Source organism: Polypterus senegalus, chromosome 5, assembly GCF_016835505.1.
Source record: "Polypterus senegalus isolate Bchr_013 chromosome 5, ASM1683550v1, whole genome shotgun sequence".
NCBI lineage: Eukaryota > Metazoa > Chordata > Cladistia > Polypteriformes > Polypteridae > Polypterus > Polypterus senegalus.
This window is the reverse complement of record NC_053158.1, coordinates 199,858,459-199,877,449: the sequence shown is the minus strand read 5'-3', so window position 1 is coordinate 199,877,449 and position 18,991 is coordinate 199,858,459. Positions and strand designations below refer to the sequence as shown.

At 34.5% G+C, this 18,991-nt stretch overlaps 1 long non-coding RNA gene across 3 annotated transcripts in view; it reads right to left on the bottom strand.

Annotated features, from left to right (window-relative positions):
- Positions 1 to 1,063: 1,063 nt before the first annotated feature.
- Positions 1,064 to 18,991, bottom strand: part of LOC120529803 — a 104,534-nt gene continuing 86,606 nt past the window's right edge. Inside the window, exons 4-6 of one of the 3 annotated variants that reach the window (XR_005633807.1) lie at positions 17,658 to 17,727; positions 3,210 to 3,309; positions 1,067 to 1,223 (exon numbers count right to left, since the gene is read on the bottom strand). This is a non-coding gene — a long non-coding RNA (uncharacterized LOC120529803). Of the gene's footprint in view, positions 1,224 to 3,209; positions 3,310 to 17,657; positions 17,728 to 18,991 lie in introns of all 3 variants that reach the window. The other 2 variants (XR_005633808.1, XR_005633806.1) reach the window with 2 other exon arrangements.

Genomic DNA, 18,991 nt, shown 5'->3' with positions numbered 1-18,991 from the left:
TTAGCATTTTAATCAGCATTAAAATTATCAGTGAAGATGCAATCCTTCATGGTTAATGCCCAACAGAATGGTAGAAACCTTGCCTTATATGCTGTGCAGTATGTGTGGAGAAAATCATGAACTGTTCACCAGCTAGGTCATACCTGCCCACTGTATATAGAGTATATGATATATAATACCTGACAAATAATACAAAAAGTACCTAACACGTTTTTCACCCCAATTGGGGCACTTCAGGTGTACGCACTTATGCGCTGACGTCCTTGGAGAAACTACTGCATGTAGTGACTTTAAATTAAGAACATACATCAATGAACAACCCATTATGAGTCCTTGCGTTAACCTTTTTGGAGAAACCTGTGAAAAGGGTTCCAAATGCAAGCAATTACCATTGTTCAAGCAGCCTGGCACAACTAGAGCAATTCTACATGAATGAGGAACAAATATTTCTCCACTCTGATGTGTAAATTTAATAGACTACTGGTCATTTCAGTGGTCACAAGGAGTTCAACCAAGTATTCTCCCATGAGGCTAAATATTTGAAGGTTCCTTAAGTTTTTCCTCCTTTATTTTTGGTTTTGTGCTGTTCCTTTATGAGACCAGAACTCTGAAGAAAAATGTGCAATTCACATATAACATTGTCCTGTCTAATCTCCTGAAACTTCAAGATTATGGAACTGTAGTCTGAAAAAAGTGATGATGGCTAAACAAGCTCTTGGAGGTGTGTATTCTGTACATACATAGACAACTTCAGCATAATATGAATTGTATTATTAACAAACTAAATAAGCATGAACACACTAAAGTTAATTTCTTTTTAAGTTGTAACAAAATAATTTGTAAGACACTGAAGGATCACCTGTAGATTATTGCTGGCTGTTGAAGAATGTTCGACTGACATCCCTTAAGTATTTTTATTGTACATATATAAACACAGAGAGAAGGGAACTGCTCTAAATATATATACAGTCTACAATATACAAAGAGAAAATAAACTTTATTTCATGAATTCTAAATTAAACATTTAATGTAAAAAATGCAATAAGAAATTGAAAATGTAGTTAAAAAAGGAAACAAGTTGTTTTCTAAAATACAACAAACTATTTCAGCACAATGATAAAAATATATTTTTTTAATTATCTTAGCAGTCTTTACAGATTTGGAGATTTGAACCTTTACCATCCATCATAACTTCTGTTGTCGATCTTCCCAGTGATACCAACCTAAAAAATAAAAATATATTTTTGATTTCACATTGTGAACATAAACATATATCAAGCTTCTGTATAAACCTACCCACTTTCCAGGGTCATATTATGTATCCTCATTTGTTTGCATGAAAATACTGTACATTTGTGTGAGGGAACCTAACATTACTATTCATGCTATAACAAACCAAATATGTTGTTATATAAAAACAGATATTTCACTTTTTTACATTTCAAAATCGACATTCATTTGTATTATAACCACAAGCTTTTTGAAAAATTGTACCACTTACTTACTATCACAACAACAAATGAACAATTCTCAGTTTTTCCTAGACACCTGACATACAGTGGGGCAGTGTTCATTTTGACAAGATATTTTGATTTAATTTTAGTCTTAGTCTTGTGACTAAATTGCATTTTAGTTTTGGCTACATTTTAGTCATTTAATTATAGTTAGTTTTAGTTGACAAAAAGTAAATTAATTTTAGTAAAGAAAAAGTAAATTGGTATTAGTCAACTAAAAGTAAATTAGTCAGTCAAAAACAGATGGGTATCTTGTTTAACATTTGAATACGCAAAGAATATACTGTTACCTCTAAACTATTATGCTAACACGTATACTAATAAACCAAACCCCATGTACTGATTACTGAACATAAAATGAAGAGTAGGTATAGAAAAGATTTATTCCAAAGATTTTGGTCAGAGAATGGCAGCTCTAGTCTGTCATCACAGTTTTCTGGCCTTCATCCTGCCTTAGTCACCCTTCTATAAGATTTTACCAAAAAAAAAAGGCTAGACCAAGCAGCACACATTTAATCTTTTTCATAGAAAAAGACAAGGTCTTACAACAAAAATGAACCGTCCAGAAAATACGTTTTAACCATTTTTTAATGTAGAAAATACATCTTTCATACAGCACAAAGCTATGACAGTAAATGATTTTTTTCACTTTCAAAAACTATGACAGTGAGAGCACAACAATAGTTTTAAACGCTAAAGATAACAGCAGATTTAAAATAGTGCTATATCCGTCAAGCAGTTACCCAACTGTCATCTATGTAAACTAGTATTGACATTCTTGAATTTTAATATGTGATAAGTCATAGTGATCCACCTAGTATAACAATAAATAGGCTGATGTTATAATCTTGGGGGGCATTTCAGGTTTATAAAGAGTGGACTATGTAATTTATCTGACTATGTGCACATTCTAAATTTATATTTTATCTTCAGCAAATGAAAAATGCTGCTAAAAATAAAAATGTAAACATTATTACATCTGTACTGTTGAATAGAGAATTTCAAAAAAATTTAGGATACTTAAACCCTTAAAAACTGTTTTTATAACAAAATACTTTTAAAATCTGGTTTGTCACACTGTTAGGTTTGCAACATTTGCTATTGTAAGATTTATATTTACATTAATAGCTTGTTAAAAAACTCATTAAAGAGTAACATCTAACAGATGACTCAAATTTTTTACGTTAATCCAATATTTCGGAACTCTTGTAAAAGAGCCTTTGCTGACTTGCTGTGCTGTTTCCAAAGTGTCCCACATGAGAGATCAAACTTTGCTACTGCTTAGCCTGTGTGCAAATCCGGCTTTACAAAATTTACCTGTAGTCAATTAGTTGTAACTGTACATGTACGTATTGTATTAATTGGGAAATGCACTCTAAGCACTTCAAGTACTGAAATCCTAAATACATTTTATGTTAGTATTAACAAATGGAGATGATTTCATCAATGATGTGGGCAAGTCAAATACACGGGGTCCTCGGGTTACGACACAGTTCCGTTCCTACAACAGTGATGTAACCCGAATTTTGGTGTAAGTCCAAGAACACCCTAGCCTAAGTCACTTATCTATCCTAACACATTTGCAAAATCATAATCTAGAACATAAAAACACAACTAAGCCACAGAAAAAGGACATAAATACACTGTACACTGTAGTGTAGTAGCAGAAAAAATGAGTGTAAAAAAAGTCCTTACCTTTATTCCTTCCCATGTCTCAATTGCTTTAAGTTTTTATGGAAGAGAGCGTTGTAAAATCGAAACGTTGTATGTCGAGACGTTGTAACCCAAGGACCCCCTGTAGCCAGCAGAAAGAAGAAGAAGTTGTAATTAAAGTTGGTTCATATTTCTGACCACTTTTGTCTGTTTTTAACATTTTTGTTTTCTTTAGTTTTTGTCAACAATGATTTTAAAAGCATTTGTCTTAGTTTTCATCATTAAAGGCACGTTTGTATTTAGTTTTCATTTCAATTTTGTCACAGAAAAAATGTCATTGAGGAGTATTTTTCATTTTAGTTTTTATCTACAAAATTAACACTGCAGTGGGGATGAGAAATGCAACATTGAGTTTCCTCACTTGATTATTTATCAGTTAGTATGCTCATTTATGAATATTATACAGTACCTGACAGAAAAGAATGCAGTGGTCATAGTTTTTGTACCTGACCCAGTTTGCATTGTACTTTATTATTGTGAAAATCCTTTGATAGTTGATAAACTAATCGAAGGTTGGAATCTTTTTACTCAAATGAATAAACAATTTAAACTGTTCTAACCTGAAATTGCACATGTTTTATTCTGTATCTTGCATGATACCACTGCTGTTTTTGTACTTGTAATGATCACTATTAACATGAACTTATATTTTGTAAAACCACATAAACTGTTTAATGGTTAAGAGGATAAACTGACAGATGTTACTGCAGATTTGCTATGTAATGCTAACCTGTCTTCTCAAAACAAGCATGAAGATACAAATGAAAAACAATCGAATAATAATTGTCCTTCCTAACAAATGGACATAAAATCTAACACTTAAGAATGATCAATGTAAAACCTGTCCACAGTTATACACACATTTCACAGGCTCAAGTGCACAATCATCTTCAATTCATAATCATTTAAGTGTTACTATTACTCCTGAAATTTGTGACTTTTTAAATTTTTTTTCACCCCAGAGGTAGAGCTGGAAACAAGAAGGCATTCCATACTCAGTGATTATCTTCAGCAAATCCTCCAATGAATTCCATTTACTGTACTGATGACAGTCAGTAGAAAATAAAAGGCAAAGACAAAAAGTTAAAAGGATAAAATGGTAATTTTCTTCTTAATGGGGCAAACTTGTAAACAAGAATAAAAAAAAAAAAAATTACATTTTCAAACAGACCCTAGGTGTGGGCTGATGAAAGCTGCAACGTACAAGCTTACACAGGAAGGCTTAGAAAATGACAAGCCCCTTACTACCACATCTAAGCATGTATGTCATGGTGATAGGAAATACAATGTTATTTTAAACACCTATGCTGTTATGGAGGAAATTCCACTATAACATACATGCATCTTTAACAGACTGGAAAGTTGGTCATTTATAAACAATCAACACCAACATGTTTACAGAAGGAACCATCTGTTGATAATAAAAAAAGTGGGGTGAAACATAAAATAAATTCTAAATGTTGAAAATGAAGAAAACTTGAGAACAGTTGACATGAAAAAAAAAAAAATCACAATTATACAATTAATTACAATGATTAGAAGGGATACAGTCAACTGATGAACTTATTGACATATACAGTCAAACTGGTCTATTTTTAGGCTGTTATACAAAATAAATTTGCAGCATGGTTAAATATTTTTCTTTTTATCTATAGAACTAACACCCAATAGAAAATGTATGAAAATTAATATTGCAAACTGGTCCAGATTTCCCTCCATACTCCAAAAATGCACATTAGGTTAACTGGTGATCTCAAATTGTCTCAGCGTGGTTGTTCATGAGTTGGTTCTTGTCTCGTGCTCAGGACTGATTGGATAAGCCCCAGCTCCCAAACTCTTTATTTACATTACATGAGTTATGTTATGTTATTACTAGAAGAGTTCTAAAATATAAAGACTTCACCTGACTCATCTTTGGAGATCTACATTATGATATTGTATATAAGGATGATATTCTTCTAACAGTTATATATCTGTTTTATAAAATTGTATAGATTTTTTGTTACTTATTCATAAATATTCTTGCCTAATCTTATGTGTTTTTCTTTTCTAGTAACTTTCTCTTTGACATCCTGTAAAGCACTTTAAGCTACACTGTTTGTATGAAAATGTGCTCTATAAATAAATATTGTTGTTGCCTTGGTTCAAAACATGGCAGAAGTGAATTACAGTAGTTTAATCTTTACGGGTCTCTATTTTAGGTACAATATATACATAAACATGTGCAATCCTTCTATATAAAAACGGTCGGGATTGTCCTTCCGTCCCGTGAGTGCTATGCAGGCGTGGAGTTTCACACGCCCGTCCATTGCAATGCACGATGGGATTTGTAGTTTCGTTTTTCCAGGTAAAGATGATTTTCTACTCCAGACTGTTCGATATCTTCTTCTTCTTTCTTACTATATAAAAGCGGTCGGGATTGTCCTTCCGTCCCGTGAGTGGAAAGCGTGCGTATTCCGCTTATCACAGACTTACGGTGCGGCGACATGATGTGAGCAGAGTTCTGGTGCTCCCATCGTTCTCTTGCTTTTGTGCGCGATGCACTGGAAAAATAGACATAATTATGTCTCTGGAAATAATTAATGTTGATGGAGTACAAATGTCTCACAGCGTAGTAAATATCAGGGGGGTTCAAAAGGGCGACCTCAATATAGAAAAAAAGTTTAAATTTCATCACAAAAATAAACTATGAGTAATAAAGTAATACCGCTCAAATGCAATATAACCAAATTAATGAGTTTGTATAAAATATCAAATTGATCTACATATTGAATTGCCTTAAGAAGTGGTCAACTTAAAAGTCGGTCACCTTAAAAGGCAGGTGAGCCTAGTATTAGACTATTCTTTTCAGCAAAATTGTTTAAGATATAGGATTACCACAAATGTTCAATCCTCAGAATTATCAATCCAAACTTGGGATGACCATTTTTTTTCCCTTCCTTAAAAGAAAAACTCCATACATACATATACATACATACTCCATACATGCATAAACTCTATAAAATATGCATTTTTTGCAACACAATCCTTTGGGTTCAAGGAGGGTTTGCTTAACTAAAATTTCTACATTATGAAACAATCTTGATGAACATTGGTCATACTGAATGCTGTAGAGGAGAGAGGCACAAGAAAGCACAAAGTGAAATGCATCAGTCTAATGTGACTAGAAATATTATATATGTCACAAAAAGTATTCACAAATCTTTAGGAATAACATAACATTCTCAAACCTGCCACATATCTTTTTACAGATGTGGGAAAAAACTTGAAAACCATTAGGAAAATTCATACAAACATGGGAAAAATGTGCAAGCGCCTTACAGATAAAGATCAGACACAGGATTTAAACTGAGGAAATTGGACCTATGAGACTATAGTGTTAGCCACTATGCCAGCATGACACCCACTTCCAAAATAGTGCAAATGTTTTCAGAAAACAGCTTTTCTAGTCAATGTTTAAGCAAGTGTTCTCATAATTCTACCGTAAAGAAAAGCAGGATGTATTTAAACTTTAAAGTACAGTAAGTGGAACTGGTTTTGCATTTAGAATTGCTCAAGGCAGAACTGCGAGGAAATTGTTGATAATCTTAAACAGAGCGGATATGGGATTAACATCATGCTTTATTTGAATATGTACATATATTTTGAGTGAAAAAGCCAAGTTAATTCCTTTAAATAAGCATATATACCCTGCAGATATTCAATCATCATATTGTGAAAATAAAATATACCAGTAGCAGAACATTTTCATTAGCATAACTTTTGTAAATACATAATTAAGGAAGGTAAGGGTCATACAAATCTAGACATTGCTGTGTCATTTTTCGATTTATGCTTGTAAGGATTATGTGCAGGCCAGTAAAAACAGAGACAAAAAAATTGGTGTGCCCCTCCACCATCAAGAATGGTACCATGGTGACAAGGGATCCACAAACTAAAAGTGAAAAAGAAATATGCAATGGATAAAGCAATTTCAAAAAGCAAGCTATGAAGACCTATTTGTATTTAATGTGCTGCCATAAATATAATACAGAAACAAATTATTACATAAAAAAAGTCACTATCATATACTGAGCAAACTCCAGTTTAACAAACTAAATCTTCTCTGTATTCTTCAGCAGTCAATGAAAAAAACACACCCATTGCTACATGCACCTAGTACAGTACATTTTACGAATCTCTTCCCTCAGTCTCATTAAAACCTGGCCTGCCACAGGTAGATTGTGGAGCTGGGTGACCTGGTTTACTTGAGAGACAAAAGCTGAAGTGAGAATTCCATGGAAAACTGGGAGCAATCATCGCCACATATATTTCCCTCTTGCTACAACAGCAGGAAGAAAAAAAGTCTTCAGGAATGTGTCAAAAACATTTCAGCCAGACAACATCCATCCATTATCCAACCCGCCATATCCTGACTACAGGGTCATGGGGGTCTGCTGGAGCCAATCCCAGCCAACACAGGGCATCAGTCCACCGCAGGGCAAGCCAGAGAACAGCAAAAGCCAAACTCACTCTAGCTCTTGCACAGGTCACAGATAGGACACAAAGCCAATCAGAAAATTCCAATTTCTCAGTAGGAGACTCATCCTTTTACAGACGCTAACACCTGCAGGTGTTTTGTTTTTTAAGTGTCATATAAAATGAAGACGTGCAACAGGTGAAGGCGACACGACTAATTTCACCAGCTGTACAAATGTTAACCTGTCAGTTACTGAGCATTAGTGTTTAAAAAGTTACTTGGAATCTGAAACTAACGTAAACCCCTTATACAGATCAACAGGCAAAACAAACCAGTTGCCTTCATTAGCTACTAGCAAAACACCCACGCTTTGCAACGGCGAAGTACTGCCTTAAAATTTTTATTAAGAAGAAAATTAAACCTTTTTAAACTGAGGGAAAATATACCAATAATTATTTGTTAAGGATCTCTTTGTAAGCCAAGTTGTCAGTTCGGCCCTCCAGTTGTAAGATGACCAAGCTGTGCGCTGAGCTTACTCTTGAGTATGCAACGTACAGTTGGCCATGTGAACAGTAATCTTGTTTCAAATCTCTCAGTTTGGATTGCTGCTGTCATAATCGGTTTGAGTTTCATGGTTTGTTTCAATTACGTTAGTATTTGCAGGACTTGTTGTGTTGAAGAGACATTCAGCATCTGTCAAGCGTTGTAAGCATACAACCGGTTTCATCGATAACTTCGCATCCAACTTTTGAGAGTTTAAACATTCATAAACACCAAAGTGTCCACTACTCAAATCGTCACCTGTGAATCTAAGATGTTTAAGAGGCATTGGCAGTTGTCCAAAGGTGTAAAATATTTGGCCATTTTGGTACACTTGAAAGCGACAACCGAACAATTCAGCGGCAGCCATCAACTCACATGCAGATCCATAGGTGAAGGGCTTAAGCATTTCACTCTTCTAGTGCTCCTGTGTAGTCTAATTATCTCCTGTACCGTCATCAGTCCACACCTTGAACCTGTCCCAGTCATTCAATACATAAGACACAATGTTCCTCCGGATATCAAGAGTGAACCTGATATGGCCGTGCAATATGTAACAAAGAGAATGGAAAAGGCAGGCGCCATCTCCGGACATGGAAACCACTCAGTAAGTGACAGTTCTTTGATCGATGGTGATCAACTCGATAGATATGTTAATGGGGGTACGGTTGGAACAATAAAGGAAATGGGTACCTGAACAATGTAAACTAAGTCTAAAATACCGATGCAATAACTATAATCGTAATAAACGAACAATAAAACAGCGGAGAAGCTGTGGATTAAATAAAAATGCTGCAGTTAATAGCAGGTAGATGTGAATACCGTGGTGAAGCAAGGAAGGGAATGAAGAGACCGAAGAGACGGACGGCCTTATATAGGTAGGCAGCCAACAACGTGGGAGGCGTGGGGATGGGGGACCTAACGGAGCTTCACACGGTGACTGAGCTGCAGGCTATGGACATATATATGTACGCAAGTAGGATTCAGTTAGTGTTGGGAACCTGCATACCAAATTTCTTGAAGACGGGCCCATAGGTAACAAAAACCGTTGGAAAGTTCAAAATGACGTCCGACAGTGGCGCCATACCACCAAAATAAGTATATACATCGGTTTCGGTTAGCGCAGGGAAGCCGCCTACCAAATTTTGTGAAGATGGGGCCATAAATAAAGTTTAAAATGGCGGACGTTGTCGACCGTTATGACTGTTACGCATACAATTTCTAAATGAAACCTGCTTAACTTTTGTAAGTAAGCTGTAAGGAATGAGCCTGTCAAATTTCAGCCTTCTACCTACACGGGAAGCTGGAGAATTAGTGATGAGTCAGTGATGAGTCAGTCAGTCAGTGAGGGATTTGCCTTTTATTAGTATAGAAGAGGAATTTTTCTCCCACTCTGCCACAAAGAGCTGCTTTTCAGGGCTTTCTTCAGGTACAGCTTAATTTACGTAACCCATAAAAAGATTTAGATCTGTATTTTGACTTGGTCATTAAAGGGGCAACAAAACGTCCATATTGGATGTGTCCAAGTGTTCTGGATAACTACTTCAAGTATTTTTTGTTACACTGTGATTGACTCAACAACAGAAAACAGCCACAAAGTTATCAGGTTTTCTCAGCCATGTTTTACAGGTGATTTAGATGGTTCTATTCAAAGAAAGTTTATAGCCTGTGGAAAACATGATGTTTGTCATTGAATTTAGCTAAATATCTTCAACTATGACTCTTCAGCCCAAAACACACTGTGGCAAATGATGTCAAGTAATCTTTAGTCAGGCATTTAACATTGTCTTCTGAGAGCCAATGCTTCTTTCCTTCCTGAAAATTCCATAAAGACCATGTTTGTGCATTCATGCATTTGTAAACCGATTGCAGTTAATATACTTTTAGATCTCTTGATCTCAACTTGGGGTTCTTGGAAACTGCCTTCATCTACTGTTCAGTAAGTGAGCTAACTAATGACGATGAAATGGCTTGCCTATGCTGCACTGTTAGTGTATTTTTACTACTAGAAATAATCCAAGATCAAGGTAATTTTCACATTACAAAGAAGAGAGGAATTCCTACTTGGATTCCTGGCCAACAAGTAATATGTTGTCACTCTCAGCACCATGATTAGCAAACACAACCTTTAATCATAGTGGGAAATGACCTGAATACCTTTGAAATTATTTTGTAATATCTGTCAAAAATATGGTCACCCACAATCTTTCTTTCAACTCGGAAACAGTTGTTTATCATAGAATAATGTGTCATTACTTATCTGTATGAAAAAACTAGATAGAAAATGAGATGGGAATGGTACAAGTCAAAAGTACTGACATACAGATACAGACAAGCACCCAAACTTAATTATGAAAAACTTTTAACATGACTGGATGAAAATTCAAACATTTTAAAATATAATTTACAGCCTACTTTTCTGCTGATGCATACAGATTAGGAAAGAAAGATTATAGAAACATGCATACGTTTATAAGTGGAAAAACAAACCAAAAATATTAGATTAAAACAGAAAATTAAGTGCAAAAAGATTGTCCTGTTCTACTGTATTCTTAAAAAAAAGGAATCTGATTTTCCAAAATTCTGTCTAAGAAACTGACTTGGAAATTGTTTTTAAAAATGCTAATAGAATTAGTAAGGTATACTAAACTGTTGATGAATGAGTCATGTACTGTTACTATTAAATGTATGAACACAAAAAGTCCAATAAGATAATTCATGTTAAACTCTTTTCATAGTCATTTGCTTTACCATTTGCCAGAAAAAAAAACACTTTGCCTTAGTTCCCAAGGGAAAGGGCTTTAAAAAGTGGCTGTGTGATTTTTCTCACATGACTGACTGTAAACACTATTTATGTTTATAATGTTTTCTACTTTGTCTTCTGTATTCTACAGCACCTTTTTCAAAAGCTTCACAGCTTAGCTAGTGTATGAATATCTTTGGGGGTAGAAATAAAGACTACTGGAGCTTGTATCATTTTCACTAAGATATATTTGTTTCTAGATATCAATTAATTCTTAAATGTGATTCTGGGAAAAAGATTTACTAATCTAATAGCAGCAACTCAGCTTTAGATGATGAAGGAGGAATTCCCCTTTCAATCATATGAGGTATATGAACGGCCTCACTATCTTTATTTTTAGTCCAGTAACTGATTTTCATTTCACAGCAGCTACCAGTCAAAACACAAATGCTATTTTTGTAACGCAGCAGAATGACAACTTGATTACTGAGCCAAAGTTAAAATTGAAAATATTTTAAATAACAGGTTAACCAAGATGCATACATTTTCATGTACATTCTATAAAACAGTAAACAAAAGTTTCAGAGCAGACAATTGTGTGTTTGAATAAAATCTTAAGTATTCAAAACATAAAAAAACAATTGGTTTTATTACTGTCTTTAATAACATTCCAATGGCAGCCAAATATAACAAAAGTGTTTATTCCTTTTAAGAACACAAGAATATGTGGCAATTAATTATTTTCTAAATCTAAGTAAATGTATCATTATGAATGATTAAAATAAATTATGTTCAAACTATGATGATAGAAGTACATTTGTCAGCAGTTAAATTAATTATCTGAATATTACTTAAAGAGGTAATGTTTAACAAACCATGGATATGCGCAATTTCATAATCCTTTATGCCAATCTTAAATAAAAAGGCATAACAATAGTGAATTGGTAAAACAGCAACCTATAGAAAGTAGCCAATGTATGTCAGTAATAACATACAACATGTATTTTGCATTTTAAATAGCTTTACAAGCATACATGGTCTGCTTTTGCTAAATTTACATATACACATATAGAGGGGTTTAGTTCAACTTTTTATAAAAGTACTTGGATTTTATTAGCAAAACCTCTTTTCATTAATATGATACAATGCATTAAATAATAGATAAGGAGCAGATTTTTTTGCTCTACTGCAGAGATTCCTGTACCAAAGGCTCCAACTACACTTAAGATGTTTCAGTTCATTTTGGTTTTCACAGTGTTATATCAAAGAAAACAGCCTAGTATTAAATATTCAATTAATAAGGTTTGTTATATCAAAATACACTCCTCAGGCATTCCACAAACTAGTACTGTCTCTCCAAATCCTTTTGATTATACAAATTTAAGAATTAAAAAACTGATACAATAAAAGTGGAAAATGAGAAGGCCCTTGGTTCAAATAGCTTGTTATATTTGACTGTGATATTCACAAGTTCCTGCGAATGCATTGAACAGTATGTGTTCGTCCTTATTGGCCCAGTTCATCTTTGAGTGAGCTGCCAAGAAATTTTGCTAGAAAAAGAAAATATGTACTGTATAATATCCTAAACAAGGGCATACAAAGTACAGTATAATGGGGATATTTTTCCCAAGTGTTAATAATTTCATCAGTGTTTCAGAAATCCTACTGTTCAAAATCTTTTACTTCTATATGGAGTTTATTTAAGTTTGATTTTATTCATTTAATTTAAAATGAATTATTTAATAATTTTTTTTTTTATTTTAATGTTTTGATTTAAATTTTAATTATTTAATGTGAAAGTAATTATATACCTCATGGTAAAGTATATTTATATACCTTCAAACATTTTAAATGCACATTTGTATATACTGACAAAATATTTTAAATATGGAACATTATACTTTTAAAGATTGTCTGACAGCTATTCTAAACCATAAAGAATTCACAATAATTCAATCCAGACAATTTACTAATTTGTGTGTAACGTACTATAATGGAGCATTTCCATTATTACTATGGATATTTCTGAGATGTTACTGTATAGCACTTACCCATTAAACTGTGATGATGGTATGTAATAAAATCACATGTAGGGAATCCATTCCCGGGAATTTGGGAATCCTGTATGTCATTCCAGGGGATCCCGGGCTCCCGGGGATGACACAGTGCACGGGCATCTCACATGTGAACAGTTTTAGAATGACCAACACTTATTTTTAATAAAACTACTGCAATATGTTGACACCAATAAAAGACTAACCTCATCTACAAGCAGTTTATGCTGTCATATAAGTACATGTATCGAGTTCAGGGGTGCCCACACTTTTTCGGCTTGCGAGCTACTTTTACAATGACCAGGTCGAAATGATCTACCTACATTAAAAATGATATATTATATGTGTTAACATGTGTTTCACCCTAATTCTGGGCTCATCAGGCGTACACACTCACTGCACCCCCTCTCGTGGATCGAACCTCAGACGTCAGCGTCGAAGCCTCTTTACGTTGCGCCACGGCGTGTGGTTCGTTTATTTGACAGCATGTACATCAGGGTAATTACATTCATGGCATTCGTAGTCTGAATCACAATCTGATTGTATAGGTGGTTACCTACTAGATAACGCTTGTGGTTGGTCTGCAAGTCGGCAAACATCCGCCACGGTGCCCTCTTCAGTTGTGAGAAGCAGATCATAGAATATTGCATAGTTTTACTGTCAAATAATGCAAAGATTACGCGACACATGTTTCGCCCTAATTCTGGGCTCATCAGGCGTACACACTCACTGCACCCCCTCTTGGGGATCGAACCTCAGACATCAGCGTCAGAGGCGAAGCCAGGGCGTGTGGTTCGTTTATTTGACAGCATATAGATCAGGGTAATTACATTCATGGCATTCACAGTCTGAATCACAATCTGATTGTATGGGTGCATGTGGGATGACCAGTGTGTTAGAATAGAAGAGATCTCAGACTGGCCACCCTGTATGTCAATCAAGTGGAAAATGCCATAGGGAGGATATATGATAGACTAACATTAAATTTTTTTTTTTTTGAATGCAACGCGATCTATCTGCACTACCTTTCCGATCTACAGGTCGATCGTGATCGACGTATTGGGCACTCCTGATCTAGTTAGTTGTGGTAATAAGAGCGTAGAAAGCACAACGTGTCCAGCGTGCGGTCGTCCAGCCGAAAGCGCACCTTCATGTAGAGTACGCCAGCTGCTGAGAAAGCACGCTCTGCCTTCCCTGAAGTAGGCGGCACAGTCATCAGATACTGATACACTTGTTCTAAACAACGCCCACGCTTGCTGTTGCTCTGAAACACCGCCATTTCAGCTTTTACTGATGCATCCAGTTTCTTGTCATCATTCTGTGATGGCAAGTTTCTTGGCACAGATAATGCGAAAGCAACAGACTGACGCAGTGCTATTTCAAGTTGCTGTTCAAAGCTGTTGTCTGACAGACGTCAATGAAGTCTGCCCCGTCCCAGCATTCGTGAGCTGCAGAGTGCAGACTCCTCCCAGTTCACTGTGCTCAGTCTTAGTGGGAGCCGGGAGACTGATGACTACTGCTGGTCTGTTGTTGACTCAATTAACCGGCAACACACTACCCCGTGGGCCGAAAAACTGTGCCACTTAATTATTTTCAACTATAACTCTGTTATTTCTGGATCGATTTTTACACTTTTACACATTATATATGCGAGCTTGGCCGTTCCCGGGAAATTTACACCAGTTTCCGGGAATGAAAAATGTCAGGGAATCCCAGGCTCCCAGTAATCAGGAGCCCGGGAATGGATTTCTTAACCACATGTAATCACATTAGTTATATGAGTTCCACTTTAACTTCAGTCAAATTTAAACAAACTGTAATATGATGAAGCATTGAATTTGTAATACTTAATATTTTAAAACATAGTATAAGAAAAAAAAAAAACAATAATGTTGTACTGTGACTTAAGTACTGGTTTTATAATGTGCACTATTGTGGGGTCCATGGGAATTCTCATGTCAAGTAGCCATCAAAACCAGGCTGCTAGAACCCCATCCAACCTTTGGACATCTTGCTCCGATACAAAGTCACACAAACACCGCTGAAGAGTCAAGAACACACAAACAGATCTGACTTGCCTGTTCTCCTGTTTTCACAACTGGACCAGAGATTCTTTTTCTGATGGTGATATGCAAATTGTCTTTACAACTGTTAATATACATTATGAAGTTAAACCAGCATTAAAGTCAACTTAATTTCTATTTTTTGTAATATTTGTATGGCTTGTTCTTTATCTCCCTGTTCTTTGGTTGTTGCTTGTAGCTTGATAACTATAATATTAAAAGAAAAATAAAATGATACTATGCAAACTGAAATTTCCCTTAGCAGGTGAATTCTAGCCTAACGGCATTGTGAACATTAACATTTAGGAAAACACAGGAAGAACATATAAAATCTACACAGACAATCAAAACACCCATGAATTAAACATATTACATATGCACATTATATTTCACAATAGTTGACAATAATGAGTGTGCATAATCTCAGAGATACGCAATTAGTGGTACTACTGAAATGGCATAATTAATTCCTGAAAACAAATCACAAAACACAAATTTATATTGTTAGTAAGTTTTTTCAAAACCAAAGTAATGCTGATTAGTTTCAGTACAACAACTAAAATTTGACTAAAGCATAAACGTCACATTTTGAATGGTATATGAGCAAAAACAATGCCATCTCCAGTTGGTATTAATTTCATCTTAGTCAGTCAATAACTAATTGTGCATTAATACATAAGCATAAAAAACAGTAAGGCGTCATCACTTACATAAGGTAGCTTGAAACTGACAGAAAAAAAGCTTTTTTATAGCAATTAATATTCTTAAATTGAGAAGTCTGATTTTACAAAGATAGCCCTAAAGTTGGGACATATTTTAAAAAAAGGCAGGAAAGATTTGTTAAATTAATACATCAGGTGAGCAACATTTGAAGTGTGAACTAATTTGACTTGTCCATTGAACTGTACTCCTTAGTAAACGTTATTAAAAATCAAATATCTCCTCCATATACTGATAACAGTCTCACAATGGCAAATGTCACAAACCTGACAAAGTGATTTTCTGACAAAACTGATATGAAAAATGTGTCATTAAAAAAAGCGTTAAAGTGTTTGTGTAAATTAAAATATTCTGACTTATCTACCACCTTTCTTTTTTAAAAGCAGTATTTATGTGTAAATTTATATATTTTTTTTCAAATGAAGTGGGTCAATCAATCAATATTTTAATTGTTGGAGAGAAACTGTAAATGAACAAATTTAGTATGTGCACAAGGTAAATAAAGCAGTCTGTGATGATAATGTCATGTTTATAAATCCTAAATGGAACCATCAAGTCAAGAAGTTGACCCCATTTGTTGTCTCAAGGGGGAGTGGGGGAACAGATTCATCCATCTCTCTGCCACAGTGGAAATTCAAGCTGTATACTCTTTGCTAATTAAAAGTATGGAAATTTGAAGCTTTCTGATTTTTAATTCCATATAAAACCACACTACTGTTCATATGTTAAAAAAATCATTAAAAAGAATTTAGATGTACATGAATAAAATTAAAAAGCACAAAAGTGAAGAAAACTATCCGTTATACCTTGCTAAATCACCCAAAGAGAACAAAGCACAAGAGCAGTAAGGGCTCCTGAAATCACAGTACATAACCCCTGAAAAGAAATGCAAACCAGAACAACATTCTCAGCAAACTAACTGCAAACCTCTTAAGAGCAGTGAATTGGGACAGTTTAAAAGCAGGTCACTTGACAGTGAGGCATGTGACCTGAACATTCCACATTTAGTAGCTACTTAGACACTGACTCAAACATTTTAAGAGAGACTAGAATGTGTTTCAAAAAGAAACTGACAAAATCCATGAATTAAATTCATTTTTTTCCTCAGAAGTCTACACACAACACCCCAAAGAGGCTGCAAAGAGGAATGGGCAAAACTGGCCAAGGATAGGTGTGCCAAGCTTGTGGCATCATATTCAAAAAGACTTTTGCCAAAGGTGCATCGACAAAGTATTGAGCAAAGGCTGTGAATACTTATGTACATGTGATTTCTCAGGTTTTTTTTTTTTATTTTTAATAAATTTGCAAAATCCTCAAGTAAACATTTTTCATGTTGTCATTATGGGGTGTTCTGTGTAGAATTCTGAGAAAAAAATGAATTTAATCCATTTTGGAATAAGGCTGTATCATAACAAAATGTGGATGCACTGTATGTGAGGTTTAGTATTTTAAAAGTTAGTATTTTTATAACGATATTCTTGCATAGGTTTTTCTCCTGGTACTTGGATTTCTACCCATGTGCCAAATGCACATGCATTAGGCTAACTGACAAGTCTAAAAATCCAGAAATGATATTAATAAATGCTGGAATGTCTAGATAAGATGAGGGCTACAACTGCTGAAATCCATTGTAGCTTTGGCACTCTAAGTTCATAAACTTTGTAGATTTAGTACAATGAGATGAATAAAGATAAATATGCAACCTAGTTAGGTTCTGCCACAAACCACTGAATCTTACATTAGCCGACATGTTATCCAAATTGTTCTTTCCTTTACAGAATTTGGGCACTGTGAGAAACTATTGATTTAGCACATAAATGTAAAAATGCAATATAGTTTCCAATGACATACCTTTTATGTGTTCCATAAATGTACAGAATACAGAGCAGATTGTAATTTTGGCTGACTGTAATGTTATTCACTGTTAAAAACATAAAAATACAAATGTAAATAATAATTCCTGAAAGTAGTTACGGGTTTATGACATATTAATTAAAAAAAAAAAAAGAATATAAATTAGGACCATTGGCCATTTACTTTTCCACATATTTTATTCCTTGCTGTTGCAGCTGGTACAGACACTATTCTCCTCTTTGTCACTGACCATTCTTTTACTGCTAAAATACTGAAATAACCTATTATAGATGACTAAAAATAAATAATTTAAAGATAATAAAAATAAAAAACAAAGAACTCTATCATTGTATTTTCAACAATATTCTCCTCTAATTATTTTTTTGAGTTTTTCAACTTATTTTTTTACCATTAATCACACATATTTAAATTATTAAATTATTATTCGCATGAATTACAATTCATATGAATTTTCTATTTATGAATAACAAAGTCACTTTGCCCTTGATATGCACATAAGTTCTATGGTTAATTCTGGAGTTATTTACCTTGTAGGCATTGAATAGTCTTTTCCTTCATATTTTTTTTTTCTTATCTTCTTCTCCATTTACGTAGTAATTAAGTTTCCTATTGCTACAAATTTTAGGGTGAACTTGTCCTGCACTGAGCAAAGAATTTTTTAAATCTACCTCATTGCTCCTCAACCGTAACCACAACTAAAGGTTCACTCCTAGTTTATTTCTTTAAGACTTTTTTGCATCTGTTTGAAATTTGTCTTGCTGAACATATATGTAGTCGTGTTTTCTGAATTTGCTGAAACACTGAGAAGCGTATTATCACAAATATTAATTGTTCATTCAACTCTCTATCCATTTTAAAAAGCTCCCTTAAACAAAGCTTATACATAGGCAGGGGCCAGAGATTATTTCTGCAGCACTGGGAAAATTAATCAATCCTGCAACCACTGTCAGGCCACCTACAAGGTACACTCACCACACATACTGGGCCATTTTAGAGTCACCTGCTTATTTAACATGGAATATGGGAAGAAAACTGGAGTAGTGAAGAGAATGAATCCACAGAGGAACTTAGCTGGAATCTGAATTACAGGTCTTGGCACTGTGAAGCAGGAGTGCTAACCACTTCGCTATCTTATTTTTAACAATAAATTCTAAATTGGTATTACAGAAAATTAAAGAGTAAATGTGCTTCTTCACTCTTTGGTGCTTTTTATACCAGGTTAAAGCTGTTACATGAGACTTCTTTCCGTATTCAAACAGTTTATAACACACTCCAGGTGTCATGGGATATGGAAAGTAACACTTGGATCC